The 23,569-nt window shown below is 42.5% G+C and overlaps 1 protein-coding gene across 4 annotated transcripts in view; it reads right to left on the reverse strand.

Annotated features, from left to right (window-relative positions):
• Ntm (neurotrimin) overlaps positions 1 to 23,569 on the reverse strand; it is a 968,521-nt gene that overhangs the window by 886,546 nt on the left and 58,406 nt on the right. The window lies entirely within an intron of this gene.

Raw genomic sequence — 23,569 nt, forward strand, 5'->3', positions numbered from 1 at the left:
TTCAGGACACACACACACACACGCACACACACACACACGCACACACACACAGAGAGAGAGAGAGAGAGTGAGAGAGACAGAGACAGACAGAGACACAGAGAGAGAGACAGAGAGAGAGTTAATTAGAAGAGAGGGTTTGATGGGAAAGATGACAGAGATGTTGATCTGCATGATACAGGATCCCACCATTTGGCTCTGCAGCCCGCATGCCCTTAAAACCCTGGCCCCTATGGCCCCCTTGCAGGTGAGACAAACAGGGGCTACCACTGGGCCTACCTCTGCTGTCTGCTTGCCATGTGTCTTCAGGTAAGTCCCTCATCACTTTGGATCTCAGCCCCGTGATTTTTTAGAATGAGGAAGCTGGACTGTGGTTACCCTAGGGCCATTTCCCTGACTATAAATTCAGAATCTAAGTCCTGTCTCCTTATCCCTGCCGAATCCCATACAAGTGAGGAGGCATCACACCTGGCTGCCCTCAGGTCTTTCTGACCTGTGCTCTCAGCCACCAGTGGCTTGCTGGCTGGCCTTTCACTGTAGCTAATCTCATGCATGAGTTATTGCACGGCAGCTCCATTACCAGCAACAGCGACCGTGCTGATGAGAAAAAAATAAATGTAAGCACCTAATCTGACTGTGCCAATTTATAGCTCAGGGTCCCTAGAGTAAGTCTCTCCCCAGCCACTCCCTCAGTGCCCACAGTCCTTTGTTTTCTGGATGCTTCTTGCTTACTATAGTATGCAATTCTTCCACTGTGAAACAGGCCCTCACTACTGCCCCCTGGCATCTTTGCTGTGGGGGAAACAAAGCCTCTACCCAAGGCAGAAAGAAAGGGCATTTTAAAGAGGTCTATGTGTGACTACCTAACAGACTGGAATCCATAGCTCCAGTATTGCAACTTCCTGCCAACAAGATGGAAGATCATTAGCATTTAGTGGTGTTGTCTTGTGTGTTCTGGGTCATCAAACATCCCTAGCCTGTTAGCAGAAAGCCTTCACTCTGTGTCAAGTCTGAAGTCCAAGGTTCCTTTATTGTTACATCCAGAAGAACAACATCAGGACAAGGTAGCTGTTTCTGGCTTACAGTAACCCTTCTTCTTCCATATGTCCTGTACCCATGGACTGGGGTCTAGATAGGGAGAAAGGTGTCAGAAGAGTAGCAATCCCACTTTTCCCTTATGAATGAGAGTTCTTTTCACAGCACAGTAAATCCTTCTGGCTCCCCAAAGAAGGAAAGCATCTGCTGCCTTTCTGAGCTCTCAGATGCTAACAGCCTTTCCTGGGAATGTGACACAACGTGGCCCTGTGAAGGGCTTCATCTTGTGCCTGGAGATCTAGTCACGAAACATGGCTTCCCCTTGCCATCCTTCTTCAGATCTGACTGTAGCTGGTAGCAGGCTGACTAAGGATGGGCCATTGGACAGTATTGCTACTGATGGTGAAGATAGATCAGAATGAAGACATGGACACGAGTCACAAGAGAAATTGATGCAACAGTAAATTGTCTCTGACTACAGATGGGACAAGACAAGAGCAAGGGCAGCCCATGTCTGGGGAGGGTACAGAGAAAAGGTACCTTTCACCTCCCCAGAGCAGAGAAGTCTCTTTATCACCAACATCTGGGGCTCGGTAGGACTGTCATACCCTCCTGTCCCAGTCCTCAAGTACTATATAGACAGTGTAGGCGCTCCTTGAGGCAGGGGCTCACCATGGACAGAGTTGGGTAGGTCTCCATGCAAGTGAGAATCGGGACTGTTATGCTACCTGGGTTCCATCTTATCTGCATTCACCAGAAATAAGTGCAGAACTCAGCTGTGTAAGACACAGAAGTACAAGGACAATAATTGGAACAAAGCTTCGGAAGTAGGACAGGCCTGTGGAGCGCCTGCCAGGACCACTTCCTATCCTAGGTGCATGGTTGGAAGGCTGAGCATTTGAGGCCTCTGCTCCAGAGGCCCAAACGGAGATGAGCAATCTCATAATGAAACATCTGTCTCTCCTCTCTTCTCTTTCCCCCAACTCATCCAATTACCACATCTAACATTATCCATCATCTCGTCTTTGTGGCAGCCAGAATCGAAAGAGCAGACGGGGGAAATTAATAATAATTGTGGTGTCACGGTGCGGGATGCAATCAGAATTCAGCATGGAAGCAAATACAAATACAAACAAACTATATTTATTCTTCTGAAAGATAGCTCAATCCCCCCACCCCCCACCCCCGCCTTCCCCAAAGAGCTGCTGATGGTGGAGCTCAGCAAAGAGATGAATCAGCGCTAATGTGGGGATTAGGAATTGATTCTGCAGCCCCAGCCCGCTCCTGCTCTGCCACAGAGAGGACTCTAATTGAAATTAGAGCCGGGATTTGGGAGCCTCTGAAGAGACAACTCAAATCCATCAGGGTCCAAGTGGGAAGCAAAGGGAAGGGATCTCTCTCTCTCTCTCTCTCTCTCTCTCTCTCTCTCTCTCTCCCTCTCTCTCTCTCTCTCTCTCTCTCTCTCTCTCTCTCTCTCTCCCTCTCTCTCTCTCTCTCTCTCTCTCCATATAAGGTAAGAAGTCTGAAAAGATACAATGAGGTTCAAACACTGGGGAGGATCCAAGGAAAAAGGTATCTCCCCCATCCTTTGTCTTCATTTCTAAGCAACTCTCCAGGGGATCCCCATCTTTCCTTCTGTACCACTACAAACCAAATTGTGCTAGTCTCACCTAGGAGTCCTTATAGTCTGGAGGACCTCTAAATGAGAGTCTGTAGTCAACTATAATGGAGCAGCTTGCTGTCCATGCTAGTGAGTGTAAGTTTAGCATAGATCAGACCAAAGTGCCGAGTATTTAAAGCAAAAATAACTGGTTTTGTTTTTAAAAAGCATTATAAACCATTCGCATGCCTGATTACTCTCAGCCTCTCTGCATGTGGCCCTATTTATAGGTGGCGACAATGCCTGTCAGGGAGGTTCCAGCTTTGTGTGGGTGTGGTCAGGAGTGAGGCCTGTTGGAAATCTGTTCCTATCCTTATGTCTGTGTTATTTTTGATGATCAACTCAACTTCTCTGAGGATGTCTATGCCAACCTTAGTCACTGCAGAGGGCTTTTCTGAACACACAGACAGTATTTGGCTTAAGGCAGGGATTCAATAGATGTAGTTGTCTGCAGATAGCATCTCAACTAGGTACAAAGAAAGGACACAGAGGTACTAAAGAGGGTAAAGGTACCTTTAATAACAGAGTGGGTGACACTGACTTGGGCAATCTTACTAGATATCATTATCACTTCCTTTAAAAGTTTCATAACTGTGGCACCCTACACCCTCCTGTGGCTTCTGAACTATGAAGTATTTTATCAACACTCCTACCAAGCAGCCTGCTTCTTGATGCTTTTGCCTGTGTATTTATCTCTGGAGGTAGGCTGAGGCTTCTAAGACTGTTTTTTTTCGTTTTTTTTTTTTTTTTTTTAATCGGGCCAAGGTCTGTGCAGCTCCATCTCTGGTAACAATATTCCCCTCCTGCTTTCTAGTAGCTAATGGAAGCAAAAAACTGGACATAATAGTTTCCTCCCAGTATGTACAACATAGGATAAACCCAAAATAAGTTGCCCCATGTCAATACACATCTGGTTTCTACTACCCACATCTGCTCCAAGGCAGGGAGTACAGTAGGAGTGGGTGGGGCTTAATGGATACTGAGATGGGGTTAGGTAAGGCACTTTTCTAGAGCATTGTAAATTCACATCCCTTGACACATCATGCCTTCTTCAAGCTCCTCCATGATAACCTAGATTGCATGGTTATACTTATTTGCACTCTGTCTCAGCAGGTGTTAGAGCTCTGCCCTAACCCTAATCTGATTGGCTAGTTTAGAAGCTGAATAGCAGTGTCTAGAGCTCTGCTGTAAATAAATTCCCAGGAACCACAACAGATCTCCATGAACCTCTGTTGCTGACTCTCAGCATTGAATTGGACTTCAATATTTATTTTTTACTCATCCATGATTAAGTCTGAGTTTGCAACATGTCTTCGAATACAATTAGACTCTTAACTATGAAGTAACTTTCAGCTTGGATTCCTCCAGCAACTGGGGCCTATGCAAATTATAATATGCTTCCTAGGAACAGGCTAGAAGACAGTAAGAATAGAGTCCTAAAAATGTTTTGACCTTTGAGATTAAATCCTTTGGATTTCCAATCTTTGTTAACTTCGTTAAGATGTAAGTCACTGACATTGGCTATGTGTACACATAGTACCTAGAGCTGCTCTGAAACCAAACCTTGAATCACAAGATTGCTTAGGGCAGCAGGAGGGCTCTGGGTGAGCTTTGGAGGGTAGCTGTCCTGCTGTGCCTGGAAAGCATTGTTTCCTTGCTGTCTCCCTCCTCTGCCCATTATAGACAGCCTTTCTGTTCTTCGTTCTACAATGATTCCTGAGCCTTGGGAGGAAGGACTATGATACAGATGTCCATTTGAAGCTGAGCATTCTAGTCTCTTTTTAGCTATACTTTAACCAGTTGTGACTCTCTGTGTTACTTGCCATCTACTGGGAATAGAAGCTTCTCTGATAGGGCTGAGAGATATGATACACTAATCTATGAGTATAGCAATAAGTCATTAAGAGTATTTTGACTGCTGCACCCATTTAGGTGGATAATAGTTGTAAGTTCTTCCCTAGAGACTATGATCTGATTAGACCTAGGATTCTGGGCTCAATAATGGTACCAAGTATGCATTTCAACTTTCAGAGCAGGGCTTAACTCCAATTAGAATGTGGTTGGTTACTTTCATGACATCTCTGCCACTATTGCTCTAGCTGGCATGTCTTGAAGGGCTGGTCATTATTGTAGCTTGCAGACTCCACAGGGAGTAAAACTGATGGGTACTTGATTCAGCTGGTAGTGTGGATACCACCTTCTAGCACTATGACAAGCTAGCCAGTATGAATGATGCTCTTAGGTGAACACAAACATGATTTCTCCAAACTTTATGACTCAAGCACTTGGTGTCCTATACTTAGTGGGGTTGTTTGTTTGTTTTGGGACACTATGTTGGCTGGGTGGATCTGGCAGGAGTTGGTGGATGAGTGAATATGACCAAAATACAGTATCCAAAACAAAATTCAAATAGCTTTTAAAATGAAAAATAGAAAGTTTGAGGAAAGAAGACACAGAGATTTTGGAAGAAGGTGAACAGTTAGGAGAGATGAAAAATGTAAATGTAGAAGCTGCTTCCCAAAAGAAATTCTGTGAACCTAGAATTTGAGAGATGATTACAAGGTCGAGCTGAATGAGACAGTTCGGTCCACAGGCAAACTGCTTCCACACACAGCTACATTTAACAGGGTCACCCCCAGACTTGAGGAAATGGGTTGAAGATAATATCTTCAATTTTCTCTCTCTTTTTATGATTCTGTTGACGGAATCTAGAACCTTGTCCATAATAGACAGACACTCTGCAAATGAGGTAAAACCTTATTCTACAGAATCTATAGAATGTAGATAGTTCTCTGTCCATAAGCCTTGAGGAATTGAGCCAAGGACTATGATGTTTTAAGAGGAGTATTTCATAAGTTGGAGTTATTGAAAAGCAGCGGTGCACTACAATAATGGCTTAAAAGTTTTGGATCATGAGATCTAGTAGAATAATCAGGTAGTAACCATTTCAACATTGTGGGCTATAAAGTCTCTGTCTGTCTGTCTGTCTGTCTCTGTGTTTGTCTGTCTATCTGTATATATGTGCATGTATACACATTTAGGAACATGTGCTGAAGTCAGAGGACGACTTTGGGAGTTGGTCCTTGCCTTCCACCTTGTTTGAGACAAGAATTGTTGTTTAGTTCATTATAAACCAGGCTAGCTGGTGCAAGCATTTAGGGATTCTCCCGTCTCTTTCTCCAATCATTGCATCCTGTATAGTTTGGTCCTGGTGCAAGAAGGAATAGAGAAAGAATACACACATGCCCAGAGAAGCTGTAATGGAGTGTCCCATGCACTCAGCTGGAGACACCACCAACAGCTGCAACCTAGAAAAATCAATGCATTTATTTTATACATCTGATTCAAGGACACAGGCTTATTGTATACACCGAAATAAGGAGACAGGCTTAACCAGTCCCTGTAGGAGGTCTCTGTTGAGCAGTCTCAGATATAGTCAGCCAGGAAGAGAAAACTGGTTGATAGAATCGATGGATGCACACAGTTAACATTTGTACTCAAACCTAAGGAAAGCTTTGAAGATTCCCATGAGTCTGAGGCAATGTGATCCTAGACATGGGTGCACTCGCTAAATATTCACCTATGGTTTCCTCCAGTCCCTCCATGCCGTCTCTTCACTAGAGCAAGCTACGAGTACAGGCACATGAGCTATTGCACCCAGCTTTTATTTAACTTCTAGGGATCTGAACTCAGGCCATCAGGCTTGTACTTCATGCAGTTGTCCAACAAGCTATCTCTCCAGTCTGTTAATATCTTCTTCACTGCTACTTCCTTCTGCCCTTATAAGGAATAGTCAGTCACAGACAGAAGGCTAATAGTAGGTAGGGCAAGAAAACTTTATGGAAAGAAGAGAGAGCCACATTTGACTTGTGTTTGCTAACTCTGAAGGAAAAAAAAATAATAATTGTGCCCATAATAATTTATATGATGTTTTCCAAAAGCCAACGTGGTTGGATAGTATATATAAATCTCATCTTGCAAGAATTTTTAGAATCTGCCAGGTCCATCATTTAGAAAAATGAGCAAATCAAATATTTCCTTGTCATCTACATTATTATACCTCTCAACAACTTCCACATCTTTCTCTCCCACTCCCACACTCAGTGACTGCTTACCATATGCCATCTCGGTGCTGACATACAGAGAATGTGCCTCTCCGTCACACCCACAATGCTCCAGTGCTACCTTGGGGGAAACCAAAGAGACTTACCCAATCTGAATAAGGACGTTCCAGGTTTGTGATCTTCCCCATTCTACTTTCTTTTTCTTATCCTTGACACGAAAGAAAATGTATTTTTCTCACATTCATCCTTTTACAAAATGTTCCATGCAGCCACAGCAGCCAAGACAGCCTCAAAACATGAATGGGTGGATGTGTAAGTAGGTACTGATGATTAATTCTCAGACTCTGACTGCTCTACACATACCTTGAGGGTTACAGACACTGCGCTAAAATAAACATCCCACAGCATAAACACAATACAGCCTCAGCAGCATACATTTTATTTGAATAACTTTGGAGGGAACTTAAATATTATAAGTAATTCAAGTGATGTTATATTAAAACATGTCCACAATAAGAATGTTAATATAAATAGTACATATGAATAATTGATTTAAATTTATGACCATAACTTTGACCACACTCTACTATGGTTTCAGGTTAATGGGAATATGCATTTCTGCTTCTCACTCAGGAGTGTTTGATGGAAAATTTTGAGATGGGCACTTGACTTGTATCTCTTTCCTAATTTTGGTGGAAAAAAACAAAGTCAATGCAACCTCATGTTTCTCATTCTCCTCCCAGGCACACAGGCATGCACACCTGTAATTATCTCCAATGGCACTCATTGTGGTGGGTGGAAAGGCCTCTTTAAGACAATGCCCTACCGGCACACATGACCTCAACCCCTTCCCTTTTCTGCATCTGTCTTATTTTGTCATCCACGTCCATCATAAATTTCCACTTCCTCTTTTCTTCCAGCTTAAATACGCACATTGACACATTCAGGAACCTTCCATGAAAACTGCTCATTTTACAATATATCCCTTTTGCCATCCAATTTTTTACTCCTTCTCCTCAATTAGTTTTTCTCTAGAGCATGAGACCTCATGTCTTTTCTATCTTCCAATTCAGGGCCAGCCCCTTTTGTCTTTTTCATTTTATTGAAATTGTCTCCATTGAGATCACCCAACTCACTCTTATTTCTGGCCCCTCAGGTCATTCCAAATCTCTATTACTGGAACTACTAACATCACTAGGATGGTAGATTTCTTCTCTCTCTCTCTCTCTCTCTCTCTCTCTCTCTCTCAAACACATTCCTTCAACTTGAATTTTTCTGGTACTTTCCTATTTACATTTTATTATTACTTCTTTCGGTTCCCATATTGTCTCCTTTTGAATTGCAAATCAAAACAACCCTGAGATTCCACCTCACACCAGTCAGAATGGCTAAGATGAAAAACTCGGGTGACAGCAGATGCTGGTGAGGATGTGGAGAAAGAGGAACACTCCACCATTGCCAGTGGGATTGCAAGCTTGTACAACAACTCTGGAAATCAGTTTGCAGTTCCTCAGAAAATTGGACACAGTACTACCAGAGGACCCAGCAATACCACTACTGAACATATACCCAGAAGACGCTCCAGCATCATATGTAATAAGGACATATGCTCTAGTATGTTCATAGCAGCCTTATTTATAATAGCCAGAAGCTAGAAAGAACCCCGATGTCCCTCAACAGAGGAATGAATACAGAAAATGTGGTACATTTACACAATGGAGCAATACTCAGCTATTAAAACAATGAATTTATGAAATTCTTAGGCAAATGGATGGATCTGGAGGATATCATCCTGAGTGAGGTAACCCAATCACAAAAGAACACACATTATATGTACTCACTGATTAGTGGATATTAGCCCAGATGCTCGGAATATCCAAGATATAATTCATAAAACACATGAAACTCAAGAAGGAAGACCAAAGTGTGGATACTTTGATCTTTCTTAGAAGGGGGAACAAAATACCCATGAAAGGAGTTACAGAGACAAAGTGTGGAACAGAGACTGAAGGAATGATGGTCCAGAGACTGCCCCATCTGGAGATCCATCTCATATACAACCACCAAACCCAGATACTATTATGGATGCCAACAAGAGCTTGCTGACAGGAGCCTGATATATGTCTCCTGTGAGGCTCTGCCAGTGCCTGACAAATACAGAAGTGGATGCTCACAGTCATCCATTGGACAGTGCACAGGGTCCCCAAAAGGAGCTAGAGAAAGTACCCAAGGAGTTGAAGGGGTTTGGAGTTCCCTAGGAGGGAACAACAATATGAACTAACCAGTTGCCCCATAGTTCCCTGTGACTAAACCACCAAACACAAACAAACAAACAAACAAACAAACAAACAAACAAAAACCATGGTGAAACTCATGACTCTAGCTGCATATGTAGCAGAGGATGACCTAGTCAGTCATCAATGGGAGGAGAGGCCCTTGGTCCTGTGAAGGTTCTATGCCCCAGTGTAGGGGAATGCCAGGGCCAGGAAGCAGGAGTGGGTGGATGAGTGAGCAGGTGTTGGGAGCTGCCCTCACATTCGCTGTTACAAGATGGCGCTGACATCCTGTGTTCTAAGTGGTAAACAAATAATCTGTGCATGTGCCAAGGGTAGTTCTCCACCCCATGTGCTCTGCCTTCTCCGTGACGACAACTCGGCCGATGGGCTGCAGCCAATCAGGGAGTGACACGTCCTAGGCGGAGGATAATTCTCCTTAAAAGGGACGGGGTTTCGCCATTCTCTCTCTTGCTCTTGCTCTTGCGCTCTGGCTCCTAAAGATGTAAGCAATAGAGTTCTTGCTCTTGCTCTCTTGCGCTCTGGCTCCTAAAGATGTAAGCAATAGAGCTCTTGCTCTCTTGCTCTCTGGCTCCTGAAGATGTAAGCAATAAAGCTTTGCCGCAGAAGATTCCGGTTTGCTGCGTTCTTCCTGGCCGGTCGCGAGAACGCGTGTAAGAAGCAGGTAAAGGGGGAGGATTTAGGTGGGTTTTATAGAGGAAATCAGGAAAGGGGATAATATTTGAAATGTAGATAAAGAAAATATCTAATAAAAATTATTTATTTAATTTTAGAACATTGATTGGTGTTCTTCCTGTATGTTTGCTTGTTTGGGGGTGTCAGACAGATCTCCTGGAATTGGCATTACAGCCAGCCATGAGCTGCCATATGCGTGCCATGAATAGAACCTTGGTCCTCTGGAAGACCAAGTGCTCTTAACTATAGTGTCATTTCTCCAGCCCCATACTGTCTCCTTGTATTTGGAGAATGAGGAGGGTCTATCTTTTAGACACAAATAAGCAATCGGCTTCTACTTCACTTTCTCTACACAAACTCCTAGCTGAACTTAATTATTGTTTTAATTAGCTATATTCATTATTTACTGCTATATAACAAAAATTTCCCAAAGTTAACAACAGTTCAATACCATACACATTTTCCATCTCACAGTTCTATGGACCAAGATTCAGCAAGTAGTCTTCCAGAGTGCCTCTGGCTCTATACACCAAGTGGTTATGCCCAAGATTTCACACAAAATTCCAGTTTCATATAAAAACATAAATGGGGGTTGAGTAGTTTTTCTTTGAAGTTTATTCAAATGGCTCTTGCAGATTTTATTTTGTTGCCAGCTGGATCTCTCTGCAAGGATGCCTCATATCATGGAAACTGACTTCCTCTAAGGTGAATGATCCAAAAGAGACCAATTAATAGAGAGGCTATGATAGAAATCACAGTACTGTCATAATATTGCAAGCGAGCTCTTATTACTTCTGCTGAAGCCTACTCATCAAAAGTGAGTCAGTAAATCCAGTCATGTGTGAGAAGATTACACAGGTCATGAAAACCACAAGACAGGAATCCCTGTCAAGTACATGAAAGTCCACCCAGTACGCTGCCAGCCCAATTGATGGCTCCCAGGCAAATGTCTGCATCCCTCACACCTTCCTTCAATTCTAATATACTCCATGCTTGCAGGACAGGTATCTCTACCTTATGCATTTCAAGAAAAAGAATCCCAATTTCTTCAAATGTGACCTGTTTTGTTCTAGTCTCTAAATATGGTATGAGCACAAACCCAGACATCATAACTGGAAACTGAGAAGGTGCATTTTATTAAACCTCTTTTATTCTGTTACATCACAATCGGTTTCCCTTTCTGAATTGTATCATTAAATAACTACCCATTTTCCTTTCTGCTACTTACAAAATTGAGTTGTTCGTGGTGTCTCTCCTGAGCCACAACTTCAAATCCACAACACCCTGCCCAGTACCCAGCAGACATAGGGTATGAGACTGACTAAAGGTGAAGTGTCAAGGCTGCAGGTGGACACAGGCAAGGTCACCTCCCCCCACACCCCTCCTCATGCTGACAACTGTAGCGCAAGTTCAAATGAAGTGCTGCTGCCGCTGCTGTAGCTTCTATCAATAAGGATGAGGTGACAGTGACACAAATGTGGATGGGTTATACAACCTCATAACAATATGCAAGGTGCATTCTCCATCATGGATGCAAACAAGTTTTCGGCACCTCCTGAGCATTTCAGGCCTTGTCAGAGATGCCAAAAATCTCGGGTTCCAATGCCACATGTCATCATCTCTGCATCTGCACCTGGATGCTCAGTTAAGGCTCATCCTCAAAATAAACTCTGTTTGTGAATGAGGAAATCATCACGGGATAATTGGAGCTGCCGAGGAGCATGGGATGTCATTCTAACTGAACTCCGTTCTGAAGCTTTCCTGTGAGATCTAGGAAGCTCTACAGCTAGTCAGTCATCTAATCAATGACTTCATCCATTGTAGATGGACTGGACACAAGCCCTCCAGATACATCGTCTCCTTTGTCCTGAAAGGGCACTGTCACCTCCTCAGGAGTGAATCTACTATGTCATCTCCACCAGCCCTAGCGCAGCACAGAGAGCCATGTGGGAAAGGCTGAGAGACGATAGCATCACCCAGCAGCAGCCAGCCAGCCCTATTCCCGCCTGTGAATTCAATGGACTTCCAAATGCAAACAGACAGTCGGTGGCTTAGGACAAATTTAGCTGTGGCTGGGCTATATCATGGGTGGTTACTAGCATGAAAATTCATTCATATGAGTTTGGAATATAATACCTGACACAAGATATATCATGGCTGCCATGCTCCAATCCCAGATAAGGACACAGCAGTAACAGATGGAGGAACAAGGCACTTATCTTGTTAGTTGATGGATTTATCTTTTTTTTGCCTTCCCTACATATTCCATAGTGTTTAGTGAGTGGTGGTTTTTACCATGCAGCATATGGAGAGTGAATTGATTTCTTCTCCCCTGCCTTAATTCAATAAGAACCAGAGTGGAGGATAAACAGCTTCTTGTACTAGAAAAATTTTCAGTCAAGAAAATGTCAAATTGCCTTTTTTTCTTTCCCGTGGTTGGGATCTTAGTTCTATGGAGAATTGTTTCCTCACTGGGGAAACAAAGGAGAAAGGGAGAGTCCTATGTGTGATTAGGATAATGGCATCTCCAGGGTTTATGGGCCTCGGGCTGGAACAACAATCCAGCTGATTCTGAGAACATGGTCAGAGAAACACATTTGTACTCTCACAAGGAGAGACAAATATTTGTGGCTAGAATAATCCCAGACATGTCTCATCATGCTCTTAAGGATGTGTCCACTGGCAAGTTTTCCCAAGATCCCTCTAAAATAACAACAAAGATAAAAATAATATAGACAAAATGAGAGAAGACTTCACCAGATAAAACAAGTTGGCAGAACTGTAAGTCAGGAATGTATGAACAGCCCATAACAATCCATAAAACAGAAATAGTAGATCCCCAAGCACGAGTGACCATGGAAACACCCAGTTTTACCTGAAACCTAAAACCATACACAGACTCACGCCTTGTTGTGTTTCTGTGGAGGCCGAGGGAAAGCAGAGTAAAAAAGAAAAAAGAAAAAAAAAAAGACAGTAGAAAACATTCATGTGGATATATTCTATTTGCCTCTCCCCTGTGTTGGAACCAGACTGTTGTCCTGGAAAAACACGGGAAGCTTATTTTCTAGAATAATGACAGGAAAAAATGTGGTCTCTGAACTAGCAAACACATCACTGGGAAACATGAAAATTGTAAGTTTATTAGGAAGTCTACATGATATTGGCGTCTCAAGCCCCCTTCCATCTATGAAACAATGGTGTGTGTTTTAGTGTAAGAGCAATTGTGGGCAAGGGGAAACTGAGTTGGACCCAGGTTGAGTCGTACAGGAGTCTTCTCTATATAAAGGTAGGCACAAGAATAGATAACATTTGTTGGCTTCAAAGGCCAACCTGGTTTCTATGGTGAGTTCTAGGCCAGCCAGGGCTGCATAGTAAGATCATTTCTCAAAATTTGAATAAACAAACAAAAAATAGTCAACAACAACAAAGTCAGTGACATTTGAGGGCTATCCAACAAAATGCCTGGCTTTACCCATCCAGCTTTCAGTAAATCCCCCCACTCACCAAGCTCATTTGTAAAGCTTCTAAGGGGCTTTCTAATGCCTTCCTTCCAAGCAAAACAACCAACAAGAACCAGAGAACAGTGAATGACTCTTGGAAATTGAAAACAAGAATATTTGAGAAAGTCAACAAATATGCATTTTAGATATAAGATAACAAAATTAAAGAACTATCCCAGAAATATATAGCAGCAGGCAAATAGAAATGAGAAATAATGTGAAAATATGGCATCTACTTAATTTTTCTTTTTCCAAAATAAAAAGAGAGAATGAGAAAAAGAATAAAATTAACAAAAAATAGCAAATGACACATTTTCCAAAATGTAATGAAATTCAAGTAAGAAGAAAAACGGGCTGGAGAGATGGCCTTGTTAAGAGTACAGGTTGAGTTTCCTGTATCCACATTGTGGCTCTCAACTATCCATCACTTTAGTTCTAGGGTGCCCTTTTCTTACCATTGCAGGCATGTGGTACATAAACATGCACAGGCAAAACATCCATAAAATAAACAAATTCAATTATTAAAAATGTATAGTTAAGCAATACATTTACATTTAAAAACTTATAACAAGATACTGTATATATGGAAGAAAATTTCAAATCACCAATTAGAAAAATAATTGCTACAATCTTTCCTAATGGAAAAGATAATATATAGATCCCATACAAGCATATAAGGAACCAGGAGTCAGAATGGTACATGGCTAAATAATCACCAAATAGATCTAAATAGCCACCATGCAAGTTTGAGAATAGGGCCATTCTGGATAATAATAATAATAATAATAATAATAATAATAATAATAATAATAAACATTTAGAGGTCATGACTTCTATATCTAGCTAAACTATCACACAGAGAAGGATCCACCAGTCTTCAATATATCATATAGTCAGCTATATGATCTTTAAGTTTAACTGGAAAATATATTATTGGAAAACACAAAGTAGATTATGAAAACAAGAACTAGTAAGGGGTGCTAGAAGCAGGTTCTAAAATGAGAGGCTGAGATGACTGTGAATGTAAGTCAAATGTCAGTTGTGCACTTGGCCAGGAAAACAACGGCTTACATGAGACAGAGGAAGAAAGATCCCAGGTCAATAGCACAGAGTAACAACAAGCACTGCTGAGTGGCTGAGCTGTGAACCTTAGCAAGGATTCTTCACAGCAAAGGGGAAAGCATTTTAGAGGAAACAGGCATACATCCATAGAAAACTAAGTAACTCTAGGAAAATAGAGTTCATACGGGGAAGTAAATCACAAGGTTCTTGATTTGTGTGATAGCATTCATTTGTTTATTGACTATTGAGCTAACCAATCATTGCAAAGCAAAATTACAAATTGAAAAACAGAGAAAGTAAGTGCAAAAGCTATTTATGGATGAGGTAGCCTTGACTTCTCTTATAGAAGGGTGTCTAGAACACCTTTAAAAGTATGTTATTTGGAATTCCGAAGGTAAATATCTGAGGACAGAGACATAAGTGTGGGCAATGGCTAGCTTTGAAGAGTTCTTGAATAGGAGAATGGAGCCAGTTGTCTTCTTAAAGATTATGCTTTTGGTGCTATTGATAGTTAGCAATGGTCATAAAAATTAGAATTATTTTTTAAACATGTACTCAAGGTCTCCTAATCCCTGGTTTCAATTCTACAGTCTACTTCTCCTAGACACAGCATCTGAACAAGTCATTAAATAGCTCTGAAACAGGCAGGGTTTGTCTCTGTCATAGCAGAAACTGCAAATTCCTAAGAGATGTTTTCTTTGCTATCCTCCAACATAAAGCTGTCCTCTGTCCGTGTCTGTCTCAGAATGCTCATCACAAACTGCTAATGAAATGGTTATTTGCTATCTGTCAGCCAACTGGGCTGTCAAGTTCATGGAGGAATAGGCCTTAGTTTGTAGCCTGTTGGCTGCTCAGTGCTAGTGAAGAGTAAGGGAGATAGATACACGATTTCTATCCCAAGCTCTTCCCCTAGAATTGTCTTCTTACAGCATCAACAGTGGAACCTCTCTCCTGAATGGAGTTGTGAGTCCCTGTCCAACAGACGGTCTTATTGTTAGAGGCAAGAGTGAGCTCTGGATAGAAGGCAGGAGTCATGTAAATGAAAGAGGTCCTCTTTTAGGTCCAAGCATTTTCTACTCATACAATATTTGGTAAGTGCCCAAATATGGATCATTAAATTACAAGAATTTTAATTCTTGATGCTTTATTTTCTAGATACTTGCCTTTGCTCCCCAATCCATGACTTAACAGGACTTGTGGTTGTGGGCGTGGTGGAGGGTTGTTGTCATGGTGTGGGATAATGGCAGAAGCAGGGATAGAACAGGGGCTTGTGGGAATACAGGGATGGGAACCAATGAAAAGAGAACAGGTGTGAGGAGGGCTTCTTTTCTGGACTCTGGATAGGTTAGGGATCTGCTTTCAACATGTAAAGACTGGGTATATGGAGTAGAGAGTAGTGGAGAAGCCAACCCTCTCCCAGTGACTGCTGTATCCGACTCTGTATAACCCGGAAAGGGTTACGTCTCCATTTGTGAAATGGCCACAGATACTAAGACTATGCGTATCATTGGTGATTCTATCAAATGAGATAATTATCTCCTAAAAGAATGAGTGGAGATTTTACACTCCTGGTGTCGGGTTATTTCAGCAAGGAGGATCTCTATTACACAAAGGACCAGATATATGAGAAGAGAGAGAAACAGTCACTGAATGGGGCACTTAGAACCCCAGTGGAGTACACGGGGATCTGCTTAGGAGTCTGGGCATCTCAGATGTTTTTATTTTATTTAATCTTGTCTACTTATTTTCCCGCCCACCCATCCAGGTGAGTATATGCAGGAGCTAGTGAGTGTGGTGTGACAAGAGAGGAGATACCAAGGGCTAATTGCCTTAGCCAGTGCAACATCTCTCACAATGCTCAGTGAATCAGGCATCCTTGTTTTGCTTTTCTCTCCCGGCCTGCTATCCAGATGATGTCCAAATCAGAGACCCACACCACTGCAGCAACTCCCAGGAGAGAACTACAATCCTGAGCTTGCCTGAGGGGTGGCTATAAAAAGAGACAGGTACCACTGATAAACAGCAACAGGCAACCATAATCAAGACGGGGGAGTTTGCAGGTCTCTGCGACACTGCACTGAGCAGCTGCAAACCAAGCCAATATGAATCACCATAGCATCTCCCCCTGTGGCTTGCAGGAGACTGCAGTGCCTTTGGAAGAAAATGTGGGGTGGAGAAATCACTGCCTTAGGTCCAGCAGCAGGTTTGGGGGCCTATGGGGAGATAGACTATTAGGGTAGCAGCCTGCCGCACCCTGCTGGGAGATCGCATCCTGTGGAAGCAGGTTATTTAGGATGGATGGTCCAGCGAGGTTGCTGTAGCCCTCAGGTGTGCCTGTGGGATTTGGGGGAGCAGGGAGACTTCTAACACAAAGAACAGGCTGGGCTCACTGTGGGTATCACGGAACCTGTCATCTCCGTTTGAGCATTGTCATAAGGGGCAGGACAGGCAGAGGGCTCAGAAAGACCTATTTAGTGGGATGTATGTGATGTGACATTCAGATTGAACCTGCTACCCCTCTGTATGATCACTCTCTATCTCCTCCCGTGGTCCTCTCAAATCACTTAAGGCTTCTTCCCTTTTTCTGACACAGCTGTCCCTGGTGCAGTGTGGCCTGGTAGGAAAGTTCCTGGGTTTCAGTCCCCTCCCACCACTAACGGGACAGACCTGGCAGCACACAGCAGGCAACTTCTCCCATCTGCCTGGGTCCCAGGTGTCTTGCCACTTCAGTGGTCCATGCCTTTCCCTCCTTCAAACTTCCATCTGCCTGCTGAGTTTGAGCTACCCCCTGCCATGCACCCAGCGCCACTCCCAGTCCTCACCCTCTTTGTATGAATAAGCCCCCTGCATATTTTATATTGTAAAAACATTTCCTCGAGTCAATTCTACACCCTCACACACAGTTGGAGACCCTCATATGTTCTCCCAGCACACTGTATTTTTGCTTTCTTGCAATTAACAGAATCTTAATTAAATAATCCCTTATGGTTGAGCCCTCTAATCCACAGTCTCTATGAGTGAACTCAGCTCGCTCCGCTGCATTCGCATGTCTAGTACTGTGACAGGCACCCCACGGTATGTATTTAATGAAGGGGGAGACCAAAAAATATCACTCGATCATGACTTAGGGGCTCACGCTATATTAGATACCGGGGGCCTATTGAACAAGATAAGGTCCATGTTCTTAAGAGGCTCAACTAATATTTGGGGCAGACTGAGATGTAAAGCAGCAATTGCAATAGCAGTGCTGTCAGAGAGGTAAGAGCATGGCACCCGGGGACCCATCAAAAGGAAATGCAAGCTATTTCAGGAGAGGTTTATGGCATGAATTCATAATTGCATTATAAATCCTCCTGAACATGGACATTAGTGCAATGCTGTGCAAATAGAAAAACCCTGCTGATATGGAGGCTAGGGCAAATGCATGCTTAATCATTTGTTTACATGAAAGACCCCTAGTTCAATGTGTTCAAATAGCATGCACGGAGACATCAGAGATGTTGATCTAAGTAGTTGTAGCACTCGCCAATATTTTCATTTGCTTTAATATTCCTGTGTGCCACACAGTTATTTATTCTGTGTCATTTTATGTCATTGTTATTCATATTTTTCTATAATCATCATTATCATCAGTATCACTGATGATTACACTAACAGTAATGACATCCAAATCTAGGCCCACAATTGGCTGTAGAAACACTCAGGGCACTCACTGAGTCCTTATTGCCTGACATTCAGTGTCTCAATTCTGTTTACACAGGAAATCCTGAAGCTCACCAGGGTTTGGGCCCTGGGCATCCATCCATCTCTCTCGTGTTCTTTGCATGCTTTCCCAAGGAGGTTGCTTCAGTTCCATCCTTGATCATGTCTTTATTATATAGATTCTAGAATCAGACTTTTTATTTCCAGTGGTCATTATAACACTCCTCTCCTTTCGGCCCCTTGAAAAGCAGGTGTTGCTGAGGAGAAAAGCTGTGAAATGTTATCATCTGGTAAGGACACAGCCATTGCAACCCTAAGCTCATAGCACCTTCAGTTACGTGCACTAGCATGCACAACACAGGGCCTGTCAACAGTCAGAGGTGGGAGAGGTGCTCACAGGGCCTTACCCATCCCTGTGGGAACTAATGGCTATTGATTGGCACTGGAGGAGGGAGAGTCACTATTATCAGCTGTGTACCCACTTGATGGTGATCCTACCAAGCCCTAGTGGCTGCATTCACAACCAAGGCCACAGGGGTGGCCCTCCTTAAACTTAGTCACAAAACAGCAAAGCAATATGAATGTTGTAAAGAAACTTGTAGGGAGGAGTGTGGGAGGGTGAAGGGGGTAGGAGGGAGAAAAGGGTGGATGGCTTGTGGTAATAATCTCTGCATTATGTATATATATGAAATTGTCAAATAATATATCTAATGAATAAATAAGTATCAACAGCTTCTCTATCGAGTGAGAAAGCCATTGGACAGAAACATACAGGATCCCATTTTACCCATAATTCCACTTTCCAAAGCCTCGGTTACCCTGAGTAAACACAACTAAAAAAATATAGGATAAATGAAATAAACAATTCCTGCATTTTAAGGTGCCTAATATTCCGAGGAACATGAGTATATTTTGCAGTGTTTTCATACATGATGGAAATTATCCTTTCAGCATTGTATCCATGTTGTGTATGCCTGCCCCATTTACCTCTCCATGCTTCATCTCTCCGTGGGCACTGGATTACACCACATCAAGAGAAGAATGAGCACAGTGCATGTGGAGGCTTGAATCAGAAGGGCCCTTCACAGGCTGACACATTTGAATACTTGATCCCCCATTGGTGGTACTGTTTGGGGAGGTTATGGAACCTCAGAGATATATACTTGGTAGAGGAAGTACGTCACTTGAGGGAGGCTTTGAGGGTTTACAACTTCACCTCATTTGCTATTCTTGTTTTCTACTTCCTGTGTGTGGATAAAATGTGACTAGTCTGTTTTCTGCTCCTACCACTAAACCATGTCTTCCCTGCCATTAAGGAATTTCCCCCTGGAACCATAGAGCAGAATAAACTCTTCCTTAAATCGTTTCACTTACAGTATTTTGTCACAGCAACAGAAAAGTAGCTAATATAGTACAATAGGCATTTTGTAGAAACAAAACACACATAAATGTCATTATAGAAGTATTATCACAATGGCTCTATTTCTTTAGCTGCTGTTAATTTCTTACTCTCCCTAATTTATAAATTAAACTTTATAGGAGGCATGTATACACAGGAAATAAAAAGCAATATATGTAAAAGTCAATAAAATCCAGGGTTTCAGGTGTTTAGTAGAAGTCTGAGAAAGTAGTTGCTGGAAAATGAATGAGCAGTTATGAGCCAGTACTGCTCTTTCAGGGGATCCAAGTGCATTCTTAGCACCCATGCCAAGTGGCTTACAAGCTCTTAAACCTCCAGCTCCAGGAAGCTAGTGCCCATTTATGGACTTTGCAGGTGTCTGTACTCATGTGCATATACACCCATGAGTACATGCACATGAGTACAGGTGCATGCACACATAGACACAGATGTATGTGCATAATTAAAAAATAAAATGAGGTCTTTAAGAAGTAGTGTATAATCCTCCTGGAGATAAAGGGAGCTACTGTATAACTTTATGACTTCATAAAAAATGTATTTTAGCTACACATGCTTATTTTGTCATTGGACCAGGATTTATTAATGTTCTAGTTATGTGCCAAAAATTGTGCTGGAAGATAGGATTAGAAAATACATTTTTGTCTGTTCTTTCATGTCTGAGAATTGAGAACAGATATATCAGCTCACAGTGGGAGATAAGAGAGATGCCAGGAGTCAGTGGTCAATATCACCAAAAATAATTGAGATGACTTCATAAAGCAGGTGTTGTCCAAAGCACGGCTTTGAGGATGAGGCACTGGAGACACAGAATACAGAAAGACTGACACAGTGGAGACGTCTAGATCAACCAAAGCACGCAATCTACCATGCAAAATTACAGAATTTTCAAAATGAAAGAAAACCCTACTGTGCTGGAAAAGTGGCTTAGTCTTGAAATGTAAATGCTGCCAAGTAATAGTCCACCCACCCACCCCCCACTAAGCTAATATGTTTGAATTTAAACTGAATTGAAAGAGGACAGAAAAAAGAATAAATGAAATATTACAAATTCTAACTTAGGCTACCAGGAGTCCTTGACAAAACAGATGAGAAGAACTTGGAAGAAAGTGGTTTGTTACATCTTAAGTTTGAGTTTGAGTGGGGCATTCGGGTGAACATAATTGCTTGGGAGCTAGATACATGAATCTAGATCATTATCAGTGGAGAAAGGTCCAGCTAAAGAAGTACATCTTTAGAGTCATCTGTGTAAAAATTTGAGTAAAAATCACAGGAATAGAGAGATCACCCGGATAGTCTGCAGACATGTGAAAGGAAGCCAAGGATGACACTTCAATGAGCACTGATATGAACTTCAGGAGAGGAATGAAGATGCAGTCTCAGAGCCAGAGGGCAACCAAAGGCACACAGTGTCCATGATGTCAAGATCAGGATACACTTTAGGAAGTGGAAGGTCCATCGTGTCAATGCCCTCCATATAAAATCTCACAGAAAGAGTAATGAAAAGATGAGGGGATAGTATTGCTGTGATTGCACTTGACAGAGGTCTTGGTCAAGAGCAACAATGGACTGAGAAATACACAGCAACGTAACTGTTAGAGACTCTCTTTCAAAATGTTTAGCTTTGCAAGAGAGGGATATGGCTTACAGCCAGAAAAGGGAGAGGGGTAAGAGGTGAGGACCAGGCCTACTGACTATGCAATGACTTCTAGATACCCCTTATAAGACTTTCACATTAAACTGATCGCTGGGGTCCTTATACTCCTAAGAGTCTCACTCACAAACAGGCATTGGTCATTACTCTTTCTTGGCTCTGAACCTGGGGAGGCAACAAGAGAGTGAAAACCTTTTAAGGCAACCTAACTTGTCTTCAGAGTATATCCAAGGTAAACAGCAAAAGGTCCACATATTTAAGATTTTCATTTGGTTTGCTTTAGCAGAGGAAATGGTTTGACTACAAAGACACGGGCTCACATATTGGAATCTTGATCTCCAGCCGGGAGCACTATTTCCAATGGTTCTGAAAACTTTAGGAGATGATTAGAGGGATGAGTTGCTGGGGGTGGGTCTTTGGTGGTATTTCCTTTCTACTCTTCCTGTCTCTTTCTCACCTTCATGTCTACCTGGGACAAAGAACAGTTTCTCCCACATAGTACCATTGCCATGACTTATTTTCAGGCACTTAGGGCCAAGTGACGGTGGGAATCAACCTTTGAAACTGTGCACCCAAAGAAATCTTTCCTCTGTTTAGCCAAGTATCACAGTAATAATGATGAAAAGATAACTTGTACAGCAAGTTAATATGTTCCTTTGAAAAAATAATCTCCAAAAAAAAAAAATTCCAAATAGACACTTGGACCTGTCAGGTACCATTCCTCTGCTTCAGGACTGGATACCTGCACAGGTAGTATATGTAGTTAGTTTATTCAAGGTCAACATATTTCTTCAGTCTGTCAAGGCCCCAACAGCCAGGCCTGCTGCCCTCCTCCTTCTCTTCTACCTCTGAAGGTCAAAGTGGTAAAGACTAACTTGAGGGAAGATAATAGAGTGACAGACTCTCATAAAAGAAAAATATAAGAATGGGGGTAAAGCGCTGCTGGCGGGATTAGGTGCTTCTGTTGATATGGTGAGGGGCAATGTTGACCCTCTGACCTCAATTTGCTCTACTGTTTTACACTTAAAATAATCTTCTAGCTCTTCCGCTGTCTTTTGTACCCCCTAGAAAGCCCAGTGGCCAAGCCCTCTATAACCTGCCTCCTGCCTACTAATTCAGCTGTTGAGCAAGGAACCCCACGTTCTGACAGGTGGCCCTTCCAAGAGAGAGAGAATGGATATCAGGGTCTCTGGCCTTTGGGGCCCAGCCTGAGCTGATTTCATTTCAGATTAAGAGCTACTGAAATGTAGCGATCGATAGCTCAGCTCTTTTGTTTGCTTGTTTTTTTCAAGTCCCCAAAGAGATTAGATCTGATTTTGCAGACCTTTAGCAAATTTAATTGTTTTTTATTCACAGTTGCTCAATACAACTCCTTAGAAGCCAGGAGCAGACAAAATCTCCCCTTGCATGTTGGGTTTCCTGGGAGCTGAAACACTGCAGCTCCTCTGTGTGTGTGTGTGTGTGTGTGTGTGTGTGTGTGTGTGAGAGAGAGAGAGAGAGAGAGAGAGAGAGAGAGAGAGAGAGAGAAAGAGAGAGACAGAGACAGAGACAGAGAGACAGAGAGACAGAGAGATAGAGAGAGAGACAGAGAGATAGAGAGAGAGAGAGAGATAGGATCTCCCAGTGTGGGAGGTCAGGGCTTTCTAGATCTCCTTGCACATATTTCTAACCACACCCTTAGGATGGAATGGGATTTCTGCCCTTACCCGTAGGACAAAGAGAAAACATAGGGGATTAAAGACTCCAGGCTCAGTTCTAAGACTACTTTACACCCATATTGTAACATTAAGTGTCTTCAGGAAGGCTACAATGAACCGGAAGGGATAAATGACCTCATGACCAAATCAAGATAAGACGACCTTGCCCAGGTCACCTCAGGTTCTCAGTGACATCTTCCAAGAGGGGGAACCTACGAAGTACAAACAATCTTAGCCACTAGTCACAAACTTCACAAAATGTCCCTATTATTAGCCATTAGACCACACAGTGAGAATCCAAACTTCCTTTACTATCTTGCCACCTTCCTCAACACAGCTTCTGTTGCCTAGGAAGAGAATTGCAAATGACTTCACTTGTTCCTTCCAAGAACTCCCTTATCACTTACTACTCCATCTTTAAGAAACATCAAAGGCCATTTTCTACCACAGGACTCTACACATCCTTATCCCTCCTCTTGTGGAGCCCACGTGGCCTGTCCCTAGCTCTTATACTGAAAGATATCCCTCAAAATCTCAGTAAGGTTCCAACCTCATCCTTCTCTAAGGCACTGGCAAAGTGGTTGTTTTCTTTCGGAGGAAGCCGTGAGCTTGGCTGTGTTACCTTTAGGTTGTTGGAGTGACTTTGGAGACAAGCCAGTATGGGGCCCTGGCTTCTGGACAGCATTTGAAGTTTTTGGCCATCCAGCTTACTTATCAAGTTTCAGAGTTGTTGAGGTATATTATTTCCTTCGTCATCTTTGGGCCTTAATGTCAGAAAGTCATTATTGATTAGAACACCTGACCTTGGGAAG

The sequence above is a fragment of the Mus musculus genome, chromosome 9 (genome assembly GCF_000001635.26).
Source record: "Mus musculus strain C57BL/6J chromosome 9, GRCm38.p6 C57BL/6J".
NCBI lineage: Eukaryota > Metazoa > Chordata > Mammalia > Rodentia > Muridae > Mus > Mus musculus.